We start from the raw sequence: 14486 nt of genomic DNA, 5'->3' as shown, positions 1-14486 counted from the left end.
TGGGCATGATTAATTATTATAGCTGCTTTTTGCCAAGCTTGTCAACAGTGTTAAAAGCAAAAAACTGCGGATGCTGGAAATCCAAAACAAAAACAAAAACAAAAATACCTGGAAAAACTCAGCAGGTCTAGCATCATCGGTGGAGAAGAAAAGAGTTGACGTTTCGAGTCCTCATGGCCCTTCAGCAGAACAGGTTCAACAATTCTATTGAAGGGTCATGAGGACTCGAAACGTCAACTGTGCTCTTCTCCACCGATGCTGCCAGACCTGCTGAGTTTTTCCAGGTAGTTTTGTTTTTGTTTTGTCAACAGTGTTAGCACCATTATACTTGTTATTAAAATAGAATCATTGTTGGTTGTGGAATTCCCAACAAGAAGCCTCCGTGAAAGTTAAGAAGCTATTACATTCATCATGTCTACTGGTATTTTACTGATATCTACATTATCACCCATCAAAAGAATTAATATCAACTTGTGCTGCATCCCCTTAAGGTGTGGGAGCTGTGTTATCACACATGATGGAAGATGGCTCCGAAAGGCCAATTGGTTATGTCTCCAGAACCCCCTCTGCAGCTGAGAAGGATTGTTTACAACTGGAAAAGGCAGGTTTATCAATAATGTTTGGAGTGAAGAAATCCCACCAGTATCTGCATGGACATTTCACCATTGTGTTGGACCATAAACCATTAATGGGTTTATTCAGTGAGGATAAAGCCATTCCACCACTAGTCTCAGCTAGAAATCAATGTTGGGCTTTGATATTATGTGCGTATGAGTACACCTTTATGCATCATCCTGGCTTGTATATTGCAAATGCGGACACACTCAGTCGTCTCCCATTACCAGCTAGCATTGTATGTACTCCAGTGCCACAAGAAGTTGTGCTTGTGCTGAATTTCTTGGACTTTTTGCCCGTGTGTGTGAAGCAAATAACGAATTGCTCGAACAAAGATCCAATTTTGTCGGAAGTCCGAGACCCTGTATTGCAAGGGTGGTTGAATTCACCAGTATCTGAAGAGGTAAGACCTTCCCATGCCCGGAAAACAAAGTTAAGCTGTCAATATGGAATTTTGTTGTGGGGATTAAGAGTCATTGTCCCTTCGCAAGGAAGAGAGTCACTCTAGACAGAGCTGCACAGTGTGCATCCAGGTATGTCAAAGATAATGTTTGTGCGACGCTGTCAGGTGGCCAGGCATTGACAATGACATTAGAAGCATGATCAAGCACCGTCTCCATTGTCAGCAACTACAGAAGTTGCCCGTTTCAGCTCCACTGCATCCGTGGGAGTGACCTGGTTGACCCTGAGTTAAACTAGTTATTGATTAGGCAGGACCATTCTTAGGTACCATGTTTTTGTAGATCGTAGATGAGCATTCTGGATGTATATGAAAGTCAGATCACCAACACTGAGTGCAACTATCGAGAAACTGCGTCATTGTTTGAGCGTACATGGGCTATTGGAAGTCAGCGTATCTGATAACGGTACAGTCTTTACCAGTACAGAGTTTCAGAGATTCATAAACTTAAGTGGAATTAGACATATTAAAACAGCCCCATATCATCCCTCATCAAAAGGTTTAACTGAAAGAGCTGTGCAAACTTTCAAATCAGGGATGAAGAGGTTATCCGAAGGTATACTAGAAACTCGACTTTCCCACTTTCTTCTCAGTTATTGTACAATACCTCATTCAACTACGGGTTCAACACCCTCTGAATTATTGATGAAACGCTGCCTACATACAAGTTTAAGTCTGGTATTCCCAAATTTAGAGGGGAAAGTAAAGAAGAATCAGAGTAATCAAAAATTGAATCACGATATTCATAGCAGAGCTTGAAGTTTTACTGTAGGAGATATCCGAGGTGACAGATCAGCCTAAAACAGACATACCCAATGTCTCTATAGAATTGCCTAACCCTGAACTGCCACTTTAAGGATGTACCTGATACTGCAGTTCCTGATCATGTCGATCCAGTGGGAGACTCTCAAGTGGTAGAGCTACGCCACTCTAACCAAATAAGAAACCATCTCAGAGACTTAATCTTTAATCACCTGACCTGTGTATATTATAAGCTGTGGGTTAAAATGTTCTTTGTAAATAGGAAATGTGAAAAAAACTAAAGGGGGAGGAAATGGACTGATTGAAGGTATAGCTTTTTCTACTGCCTATTAGGGGTCACCGTGATTGTTCTGACGAATGAGCTTTAAGCGCAGGTAATCCAGGGGGCATGGCTTTTTAGTCATGGGCCTGGTTGAAGCATGTAGCTTCTGTAAGAGCTCTGTAAAGTTATCTGCTTCAAGTTGACACCTGTCTGGTACGTCAAGTCATTACATGGGGGGATGAGAGCGGGGGGCTGGGGGGTGTGTGGGAGATGAGGGCTTACGAGCGGGGTGGGTGCGAAAGGGTGGGTGAGCAGGATGGGCCCAAAAGGGCAGGCAAAGGGGGTGGGCAAGTGAGGGGAAGACGAGCAAGCGAGCAGCCAGACAGCAGGCGGCATCAGTCCTGCCCTCACCTCTTCCAATCTGCCAGTGACCTTGCTGTTGTATGTCAGCCAGCCAGCCCAGACTATTGCCACCCATGCCAAGATGGTGCAGTCTGAAGCCAGGCCCTCTGGGGCCCAGAACTGCTCAAGGTTGCCCTCTATCTGCAGTCTCCTCAACTGGAGGTTGGCAGCCTTCCACCAGCCTTGATTCAGCCACTAGGAAACCATCTTGTAGGAGCATGAGAATAGATAAAGTCAGACACTAAGAGAGTGCCCAATGGTACTTAGTTCAATGCAGTATTTAATGATTGGTTTGATAAATTTGGATTTGAGTTTACAGTGGGTGCTAGTGTTAATTTCTGTGGTGGACCAAGGCAGAAACCAACAAGTCACAGTGGTCAGTGAGAAAGAGATACGTGGCGTCAGACTTTGAGTGGGGAGGCGTAGTTGAGCTTTCTGTGCATGAATCATCTGATCACATAAGTCCCTGGCAGAAAGGTCTTCACTGTGGCCTCCACTTCCTCCTCCTCAGGCTGCTGCTGGTGAGCATCCCATCTCCCGTCCAGGTTACACATGTCTGGAGGCAACTTTCTTCAGCACAATATTTTAAATGTCCAAAAACGTCTGCAGAGTGACCCCGGTACACGACCAAAATTTTGGCCAAGGATACGAATCCTGTAATCGCACCAGCATCCGGAATAAATGACCCAGCGGGTGACCCATCATCATCATGATCTGTACCTCGTGATCCCTTTAAAGAGCACTGGAGGTGGTTGATGGAGTGGGGTGGGGTGTGGGGAAGACTCCAGCCTGCCATTTAACGTATTGGCTGGTGTGGAGTTCCAAAGCAGCACTTGTGGCTTCACATTGACCCACATCATGGTTGCTGGCCCCCATGCTTCCTCTGCACTATCTGTCGGACATGTGCTCGAACATCTTGGACCTCATGTTGGAACCTGAGCTGGCCACAAAAATGAGCATTGAGTGGCCCAAGTTGATCCAATTATATTTTCTAATTTCTTTCCTACAGTTGGGCTCATTAGCCGATGATAAAGCAATGCTTCAGGTTAATGCACTGCCCTAGCATGAGAACTCACCCCAGAAACTGATAATTGAGCCACACTAGCTTAGATTTCCTTTGCGATACAAGGTTGATAATGTAACGGAAAAAAAACGATCGACCAGATAAAACCTGAACTGTCAAAATATATAGTTCAACTCTTCCACCTAGTGGACAACATGAAAGAAACTTGCATTCATATAGAGCCTTACACAGGATGTCCCAGGGATTCCACAGCCAATAGAGTTTTTGCTGTTGTAATCTGGATACAACACAGCAGCCAACTTGCGCACAGCAAGTCCCCACATTCAACAATGAATTAAATGAAAAACAAATAAATGAAAATCAGTTCTGTTGAAGGGTCATGAGGACTCGAAACGTCAACTCTTTTCTTCTCCGCCGATGCTGCCAGACCTGCTGAGTTTTTCCAGGTAATTCTGTTTTTGTTCTGCTTTTCGTGGTGTTGGTTGAAGAATAAACATTGGCCAGCACACAGGGAGGATGCCAGTTTATTGCATGTGAACGCTTCAATGTGATTGGCCACTTACCCTGACCCCAGACCACTGACATTGCTCCTGCCGCATGGCCAGAGATCCCCTGGATTTGGCGCCAGATTCAAACTGCGTCGGAAAATGGGAAAATCACCCCAGCGAGATCACTAGATCTTGGAGGACAGCTTTCTTTGGAGGCCAGAGGTGAGTGCCTTTGCTTTGCTGCTGGCTGTAAAATCCAGGTCACTATTACTTTTGTTCACAGCAGGACAGACAGCTGCATTGACCATTTTCCAATATGGTTAAGGAGGGGAAGGTTTCCTCAGTATGTTTTGCCATCCTCTTCCTGTTAACTGTCCTCCAGGAAACCTTTACTTTAACCGACGCTGTCCGTACATGTTGAAATTCGATCATAGTCAGCAGCTGCAACACAGTCCAAGCCCATCCTCATCTTAGCAATGACGGGGCTGAATTTTCACAGCTCAATGGAGACGGTGAGGGGGCAGATGAAAATTGGGAGAATAGTGGGGGGAGCCACACTGGGGTGGCTCCCCCATGCACATGCACCTCCAGGGAGACTCCTAGAGGCCAACTGGGAAGTGGGTCAGCTGCCCATCTCCCCCACAAGGCAGCCAGCCAATTAGCAGAATTATGGCTTCACTTAAGGGCTATTTTGCAATGTCAGCAGTATTTTCCCCATGGGTCCCCCACAACCCTTTCAATTGAGGCAGCCCTCCTGGTGACAAGCCAGGGAGCTGCACCAGATCTAGTGGCTTCCTGCCCCGATGACTGGGCTGTGGGGATTGCAAGGCCACAGCCTTGCCCGTTACTATACTGTGAACTCTCCACCTCGATGACCCAGCCAGCTTCGAACCTTTTTAATTTGCTGACCTCCATGCAGGTATCTGAGGGGGGGGTTCTCCCATGTTGAGACACCCTCACATCCGCCTGCCTCAACACTACCCATCTTTCTCAGGGGGTCTGCTGGCCTGACCTCGCTCTGGTCGGGCCTCCAGCCTCGGGAACTTACCCGCCATCCTTCATAAGATGCCAAGTGTGGAGGTGGCCAGGCAGTAGGCCGCCTGCTGGAAGGTACTGCCAGCAGTAGTGCTGATGATATGAGCAGGTTTGGGGTCCCCCACATGGGCAACCAGTATTGTGGCGATCCCATGTAGCAAAGCTGAAAGAACAAGAGAACGACTCTGGTAAAGGTGCAGACCAGGAATGTCCTAGGAGTGTGTTAAACTTTTGCCCACCATTATCAGTAACAGCTCATGTCTCCACAACAGCGAGCACACAAGTTAACTCGATAGGAATCATTAGGCCACTAATTTGTTTCAAATCCTGTGAATGAATTCTGCTTCGTTTTCAGTCAGTTCCACCAGAGGAAAGTGGCTTCAAGCAAACAGGAGTTAAAGTGCGGAGCTGAGCCAGCTGAACTGAGCCTGGAGAGTGCAGAGAAGATTCACGAGAATGGTTCCATGGATGAGGTCCTTCAGTTATGTAGATAGATTGAAGAAGTTGGGGCTGTTTTCCTTGGAGGAGAGAAGGTTGGGAGGAGATTTGAACAGAGTAAATAGGGAGAAAGTGTTCCTATTGGTGGAAGGATCAGGAACCAGAGGGCACAAATTTAAGGGGAATAGCAAAAGAAGCAATAACAACATGAGAATTTTTTTTTAAATGCAGCAAGCATTTAGGATCTGCAATGCACTGCCCGAGAGTGTGTAGAGACAGGTTCGATCATTCCGGAAGGAATTAGGATGTTAGCTGAAAAGGAAAGAATGTGCAGAGTTACAGGGAGAAGGCAGGGAATGGTGCTAGGTGCATTGCTCCTATGGAGAGCCAGTACAGTCATGATGGGCCAAATAGCCTCCTCTTGCGCTGTAACAATTCTGTGATTTTACACATCCCAATTACAGGAGATGGAGAAGACAAGCCACAGGAGGAGTGGAGAGGCAGCTACCTTTGTCTTTTAATGCCTACATTTGTTTACAAAACACAGATTCTCCTATAGAAGCTAAGCGAGGGAAACAAGATAAAGGAAAAATGCTGACATTAGCTCCAGGACCAACAATGATCAGTTGAAATTACTGCAGTTTGTAACAAGTGAAGAGGGTACTCAGTACAGTGCATATCTCCACCACATGGTGTTAACTCAATGTTATTACAATTACACAGCCCTTCCTTGAGGCTTTTCCCTGCCTGGTTGATGCTCTGTAACTACAAAGCAGAATTTTTTTTTTTTAAATTAGTAAGAGCTTCCATCTCACTGAGGAGGCTTCAGGCCAATCTACATCCAACAACTCTGAAAACTCTGCTCACATTTTGACAGCCGTGACAAATTCCACCATGGCAACTGAGACAATCCACAATTTTCTAAAACAATTAACAACATTCTAAATAGAACAACCCACAACATTCTTAAAAAAAAAAAGTTGATTTGCCCTACTCCCCAGATTCCAGGATCTGGATCTTCACCAAAAATATCAGTGTACCAAGGTTTGATGAAAGTTGTCCATTAGTTTTTAAGATATATTGTTAACAGACTAACAAACAGAGGTGAAAACATTACCTCTGCTCGCCTCCAGTAACACTAATAACTGCGCTAAACAAACAAACCAGCACGAGCTTCGCAGTCAGGTCGTATTTCTGCTGCTGAAGGAGGCCAAGATCACATTCAGCTCTCCTCATTCTTAAAAATGTGTGTGAAGTTTAAATTATTCATTAATTGGTCTCCACTGGCACCAACATTTCAACTAGTCATTAACGGAAGGGTAGAACCATAGAAAAGTTATAGCGCAGAAAGAGGCCGTTCAGCCCATCGTGTCTATGCCGGCCAAACAAAAAAGAGAAAAAAATAAACTAGCCGTTTATTTTTAATCCCACTTTCCAGCACTTGGTCCATAGCCTTGCAGCTTACAGCACATCAGGTGCAGATCCAGGTAACTTTTAAATGAAAACAAGGACATAAAATGCTGGAAAAACTCAGCAGGTCTGACAGCATCTGCGGAGAGAAAGACAGAGATAATGTTTTGTGTCATGACACTTCAGAGCCAAAGAGAAGTAAAAATGTGGTGAAATTTATACTGTTAAAGGGGGGGGGGGGTGAAGCAGGTGAAGCTGGATAGAAGGCCAGTGATAAGTGGAGACAAAGGACAGATTGCCAAAGATATCATAAACAAAAGATGAAAGGGGTTGGTGGTGGTACTGGCTAAAAGAGGTGCTAATGGTGACATTAACGATAGAAAGTAGAAAAGTAGAATGTGATAATAGCTAGACAAGGGTAAGCACTCTGGAAAGAACAGCATGAGCAAGTGACAGATGGCCCGGGGCGGTGGGGGGGGGGGGGGGAGAGATCGAAAATAGGCTTAAAGGTGGGGATAAAACAATGAATAAAAATGAAAATAAATTTTAAAAAATGATAATAAAAATAAAAAATAAAAAAATAAAAATGAATATTGAAAAAAGGAAATTAAAAAAAGAGGGTTCACGGTCTGAAGTTGTTGAACTCAATGTTCAGTCCGGAAGGCTGTAAAGTGCTTAGTCGGAAGATGAGGTGTTGTTCCTCCAGTTTGCGTTGGGTTTCACTGGAACCTTGCAGCAAGCCAAGGACGGACACGTAGGCATGAGAGCAGGGTGGTGTGTTGAAATGGCAAGCAACAGGGAGGTCTGGGTCATGCTTGCGGACAGACCGAAGGTGTTCTGCAAAGCGGTCACCCAGTCTGCATTTGGTCTCTCCAATGTAGAGGACACCGCATTGGGAGTAGCGAATGCAGTAGATCAAATTGAGGGAAGTGCATATGAAGTGCTGTGAAAGGGGTGTTTCAGCCCTTGGACGGTGAGGAGGGGGGAGGTAATAATGATTAATACTGATCTTTGAAACAAATAATTGAAATCTTAACATTTTATCGGTGAGGTGTGTCTAGTGACATACAAGCTATTACAAGTGTATGGGATGGACTGGAGGAACCAGAGGGTCTTTTACCTGGATGTTATAGTTCATATGTTAGCTTCCACCACCCATATTTTGAATAATTCAAATTTGGAAGTGATAATAATTACTTTCATTGTGACATCTTGAAATAATTAAATTGAACAAGTATCCGTGGAATTTACGGATACAGAATGAATGATACTTAACAATAGGCAACAATTTGCAATTGGACAGAAATCCTTACATCTCAATGTGCAAAACAGTGGATGCTAAGCAGCAGCAGAAAGCCTAAAATCAAAAAGGACATAGGGAAACGAAAGACACAAATTGAGAAGTACGTTGTAGGGATTTTCTTTTAAAGCAGAGAGGATAGAGAGAACTGAATAGAGAGGGTAGGAGTGCAGCGGCTAAATAAGGGGCCATTAATAATGGAGTAAAGGAGTGAAAAGCAGCAAAAAGCTTGGTGTTGGATGAGTAGAGGGACCATGCAAGAATTTGAAAATTAGGCTGAATATTTAAGTCAGCTCCCTAGAGCATAGGAGCCAAGTGAGACTAACTAAAGGTCGGCACAGTCACGTTGGGCTGAATGGCCTCCACCTGTGCTGAATCATTCTATGAATTTTTTCATGAACCAATCACAGTTCGATATATCTTTTTCTTTAATGTTAAAATCAGGAATATAATAAGTTGAAGATAATGAACGAGAGAGAGAAAGAGTACAAATTTGTACAAAAGTACGAAATTAGTCCAACTTGGAGAAGATGGATGAAAGCAGGGCAAATGAAGACGTGAGCTGCAGACTTGAAAATGTGTTGAGGCTTGTGAAGGGCTGTGGAAAGGAGGTTGGCTAGGAGTTAGAGAACTTAAACCTGGAGGTGGTGATGCATGAGTTGGGATTTTAAACGGAGGCAGGAATTAAGCAGACAGGAGACAACATTAAGCAAAAGAAAATTTGTACTATTTCTCTCTCTCTCGTTCTTTATCTTCAACTTATTACATTCCTGATTTTAACATTAAAAGAAAAAAAATTGAACCGTGATTTTTTCATGAAAAAAATTCATAGAATGATACAGCACAGAAGGCCATTCAGCCCATTGTGACTCTGCCAACCTTTAGTTAGTCCCACTCTCCTGCTCTTTCCCCCAAAGCCCAGCAAAGATTTTCTCCTTCAAGTTAGCCCGTGGTTCAGATCCAGAAATTGTCACTCGCAAAGTCTGTTGATTTTAAAATTTAGTTTCCATTTCTAATATTCCCTTAGCAGCGCTTTTCTTTCCCCTGTTGCTGTCCCCAACATGGGTCACAACAACAATCTCCAGTACCCTGGCACCAAGCTGGCACCCCACCTTCATGAACTCTTGGTCACAACTGCAGAGAACGTTGTCGACCCGCTAATTATTGCGTTCCCTATGACTGCAATTTTTCTAATCCGTTCCTTTCCAACACCTTGGACTGCCTCCTGCTACATGGTGCCAAGGCTGGCATTCTGCCCATCCTCAATGCAGGCTTCACTGTTATCCTCACTGGGAGCAAGTGTGTGCGCATTTTGGATAGGACCAGTGCCTGCAGGGCATTCAGTTCTACTTCCCCTACTGATTAACAGTTACACTTGCTCCCTTCCTCTTCTCTGGCTATACTCCAGAAAAAACTATGCAACTGCCTGACACAGGACGGATAGTCTGTAACTTGCTTTCTAGCTCAATAACTTTGAGCCTGAGTGACTCAAGGCAGAGACATTTCCTGCAGATGTGCCAATCCACAAACTCCCACACACACTGCCTGGTACACTCTCTGTATACCCTCCTGGTGGTTTTTTTTTTTTAAAAACAGGGGGCAATGAATTAGAGGTAAAGCTGCAAATAAAAACATGCAGGAACTTTTACTCTCAATTGGATTAATTCCTGCCCAGATGCTTTGAAGATCCAGAACTACAACATTCCTGTTATAAACATGCAAAGGGGACAGGATTGTTTGTTTTGCACCTTCATTCGCACACACACTTTCTTCCCTTTGGGGAATAGTGGGGAAGCATTGGAAGGATGAGCAGGCCGATTATCAATCTGTTTGAACACATTGTTGTGGTAAAATGGAGTACCATGTACATTTATGAGAATGCAAGTGGACTAACCATGTGACAGTGCTGACCAATAATTGTACAGCGCAGGCTACTGATTAACTGCAAGTCTAGAGCTGGAGGTGGTTGTAGGGGCACGCAAGGATTTAGTGCTCTGCCTCCTGTTGCAATAAACAATCACAGTTTGTTCTTATGTCGGTCTCTCTCCGTTATTGATAGTGAACATCAACTAACAAGTGTACACGAAGGCGCGCAATTTGAGTTTACTCAAATTCATAGACTCAAGACATAAAAAACATGAGCCCACCAACAAGTCTTGGGATGGGTCCTGAACCCGGAGCTTCTGGCTCAGAGGCAGGGATGCTACCCATTGCGCCACAAGACCTCCAGGGGGCAGGATTATCTCCTCATGATGAACTCACGGTAAAAAAAAAGAGAACGTATGTGGGAGTTTGTGGACTGGAGGAAATGGTTTCCCGGAGTCTTTCAAAACATTCTATTTGCACGGACAGAACGTGTCTGCTTGCACATCAGACTGGAGGCTGTGCTCTCTGCAGCCACCGAGCTCACTGAAAAATTTAAATCAAATTTAAAAGCACCAGATCCAACAACAACAACTTGTAAGTACATAGCACCTTAAAAGTGGTAAAATGTCCCAAGGCACTTTACAGAAAGTGTTATCAAATAAAAACTGCTGCCAAGCCACACAAGAAGAAATCAGGGATTCATAGTCCACTCGACTTTTGCAATTTAACCAGCAGTGTAGAAAGCAGCAAGGGCACGAGGAGCCTCCCAAGAAGAAATGGGTTGAATTGAATCACAAAAATGAAGTCCAATGAGTTAGCCTTCACCATTTGTCTCTAAATTTAACATTGCACTCACCCGCATTCTCTAACCCGAGTATTTCTACGGTTCTTGAGAAAGGCAAGAATTTCTTCTGCTCTCTGCTCCTAATCTGACCAAATTACATATTTTATTCTTTATCCCATCTGCCTCCTCGGCCACTGTCTCAGGCTGAACTGGACAGTTTGAAAGCTCAACATCCTATTCAATCCGAAGCTGCATTTTTGACTCCATAACACTTGCATTTATATATCACCTGTAATATAGTAAACAGGAACATAATCAGACTAGAATTTGAACCAAAGATGATAGCATTAGGACAGTTGATGAAAAGCCCAGTCAGAGACAGGTTTTTTAAGCAGTGAACCAAGGATATTGCTACAGCAAAGGATAGACTCTGTCATAGATCACTGAATTCCACCTCTTACCTCTGCCCCTACCCCATCTGCTGCTGAACCCCTCCCTTCACGCATCTGTCACCCCCAGATTCCACTATTTCAATGGAAAAACTCAGCAGGTCTGGCAGCATCGGCGGAGAAGAAAAGAGTTGACGTTTCGAGTTCCTCATGCAGGAACTTTTACTCTCAATTGGATTAATTCCTGCCCAGATGCTTTGAAGATCCAGAACTACAACATTCCTGTTATAAACATGCAAAGGGGACAGGATTGTTTGTTTTGCACCTTCATTCGCACACACACTTTCTTCCCTTTGGGGAATAGTGGGGAAGCATTGGAAGGATGAGCAGGCCGATTATCAATCTGTTTGAACACATTGTTGTGGTAAAATGGAGTACCATGTACATTTATGAGAATGCAAGTGGACTAACCATGTGACAGTGCTGACCAATAATTGTACAGCGCAGGCTACTGATTAACTGCAAGTCTAGAGCTGGAGGTGGTTGTAGGGGCACGCAAGGTTAGACTCGGGTTAGAGAATGCGGGTGAGTGCAATGTTAAATTTAGAGACAAATGGTGAAGGCTAACTCATTGGACTTCATTTTTGTGATTCAATTCAACCCATTTCTTCTTGGGAGGCTCCTCGTGCCCTTGCTGCTTTCTACACTGCTGGTTAAATTGCAAAAGTCGAGTGGACTATGAATCCCTGATTTCTTCTTGTGTGGCTTGGCAGCAGTTTTTATTTGATAACACTTTCTGTAAAGTGCCTTGGGACATTTTACCACTTTTAAGGTGCTATGTACTTACAAGTTGTTGTTGTTGGATCTGGTGCTTTTAAATTTGATTTAAATTTTTCAGTGAGCTCGGTGGCTGCAGAGAGCACAGCCTCCAGTCTGATGTGCAAGCAGACACGTTCTGTCCGTGCAAATAGAATGTTTTGAAAGACTCCGGGAAACCATTTCCTGGTTTCTTGGTCATGAGGACTCGAAACGTCAACTCTTTTCTTCTCCGCCGATGCTGCCAGACCTGCTGAGTTTTTCCAGGTAATTCTGTTTTTGTTTTGGATTTCCAGCATCCGCAGTTTTTTTGTTTTTATCCACTATTTCAATGTTGTGTGTCAGCCTCCTACCTTCCAATCCCCATAAACTTCAACTCATCAAAAATTCTGTCGCCCATATCCGATTCCACTCCAAGTCCTACTCACCATCACCCCTGTCCTTGCTGATATACATTGACTCTTGATCCCTTAACACCTTAAATTTAAAACTCTCATCCTCATCTTTGAAGTCCTTCAGGACATTGTCCTTGTCATATGGACTCGAAACGTCAACTGTATCCCTCTCTGCAGATGCTGTCAGACCTGCTGAGCTTTTCCAGGTAGTTTTGTTTTTGTTCCTTGTCCTTCCCTATTGCTGTAAACTCCTGCTGTCAAACAAACCACCCCCACCCCCAAACTCTTCATTCCCGTGACTCCAGACTCTATACCTCCCTCCTTTCAAACTACCGGTGATCATGCCTTCAGTCACTTGGGTCCCACCCTCTGGAATTCCCTGTCCAAATCCTTCTGCCTTTCATTGTAGACCATTCTTAACTCCAAGCTTTTGATTACAGCCTCATATTTCCTTCTTTGGCTTGATGTCCAGTTTTGAGAAGCACCTCTACTTTTCTATATTAAAAGGCAATTTAAATGCAAAGATGGTGTCCAGAGCCCAACCATCTTCAGCTGCTTCAACAATGATCTTTCCTGCATCAGGTGGTCAGAAATGGGGATGTTCACTGATGATTATAAAGTGTTCAATTCCATTTGCAGCTCCTCAGATAATGAAGCCACCTGTGTCTGTGTGCAGCAAGATCTGGATAAAATTTAGGCTTGGCCTGACAAGTGGCAAGTAACATCCATGGCACACAAGTACCAGGCAATGACAAGAGAGCATCAAGCCACCTCCCCTTGACTTTCAATGGCATTACCATCACTGAATCCCTCACCACCAACATCCTGGGGGTTACCATTGACCAGAAACTGAACTGAACTAGCCATATAAATACTACGGCTACAGGAGCAGTCAGAGGCTAGGAATCCTGCGGTGAGTAACTCACCTCCTGATTCCCCAAAGCCTGTCAACCATCTACAAGGCACAAGTCAGGAGTATGATAGAATACTCTCCACTTGCCTGGATGAGTGCAGCTCCAATAGCACTCGAAGCTTGACACTATCCAAGGCAAAACACCTTGCTTGATCGGCACTCCATCCATCACCTTAAAACTCCACTCCCTCCACCACTGATGCAGAGTAGCATCTACAAAACGCACTGCAGAAACTCACCAAGGCTCCTTTGATAGCACCTTCCAAACCAAACCCACAACCTTTGCCACCTAGAAGGACAAGGGCAGCAGACAGATGGGAACACCACCAACTGCAAGTTTCCCTCCAAGCCACTCACCATCCTGACTAGGAACTATCTCATCATTCTTTCACTGTTGCTAAATTCCTAGAACTCTCTGCCTAACAGCACTGTGAGAATACCATCACCATCATGGGCTGCGGCAGTTCAAGAAGGTGGCTCACCACCAATGTTCCCTCTCAGATGTGGGGCTGTGCAGAAAGCCAGAAGTCATCACGGAGCTGAACACAAGTCGGTTCCTTTAAGATATCGCTTGTATACGTGCAATAAAAAGGTTTCGCACACTTAGATGAATAGGACATGCACAGCAACAAAAATTAGAGGTGCTCATCACCAGCTTCTCAAAGGCAATTTGGGATTGCAGTAAGTGTTAGCTTTACCAGCAACTCCTGCTGCATAGAAACCATACACTCTCCACACACACACAGAATAGTTCTCACTAGACATTACAGTGATATTGTATAATTATTAACTCACTCAGTGTAGACATCACAGACAGAGTAGAATCCACACTGAGAATGTAGCTAAGGAACAAAAACTTGAGAGAGCCCAGCAGGAGGTTCAGTGTGCCCAACAACAACAACTCATATTTATATAGCACCTTTAACATAATAAAGCATCCCAAGTTGCTTCACATGTCGCTGAGGCACAGGAGATTTTAGGCCAGATGTCCAAAGGCTTGGTCAAGGAGGTAGGTTTTAAGAAGTGTTGCAAAGCGAGGCAGCGAGGTGTAGAGAGGGAATTCCAGAATTTGCAGCCTTAGGCAATTGATGACATGACCACCAATGATCAAGCAATTAAAATTGGGA

The 14486-nt window shown here is 44.3% G+C and overlaps 1 protein-coding gene across 1 annotated transcript in view; it reads right to left on the bottom strand.

Annotated features, from left to right (window-relative positions):
* sdf4 (stromal cell derived factor 4) overlaps positions 1 to 14486 on the bottom strand; it is a 77410-nt gene that overhangs the window by 61858 nt on the left and 1066 nt on the right. The gene's annotated exons all lie outside the window — the stretch shown is intronic.

The sequence above is a fragment of the Carcharodon carcharias genome, chromosome 15 (assembly GCF_017639515.1).
Source record: "Carcharodon carcharias isolate sCarCar2 chromosome 15, sCarCar2.pri, whole genome shotgun sequence".
Lineage (NCBI taxonomy): Eukaryota > Metazoa > Chordata > Chondrichthyes > Lamniformes > Lamnidae > Carcharodon > Carcharodon carcharias.
This window is presented reverse-complemented; position numbering and strand designations above follow the sequence as displayed.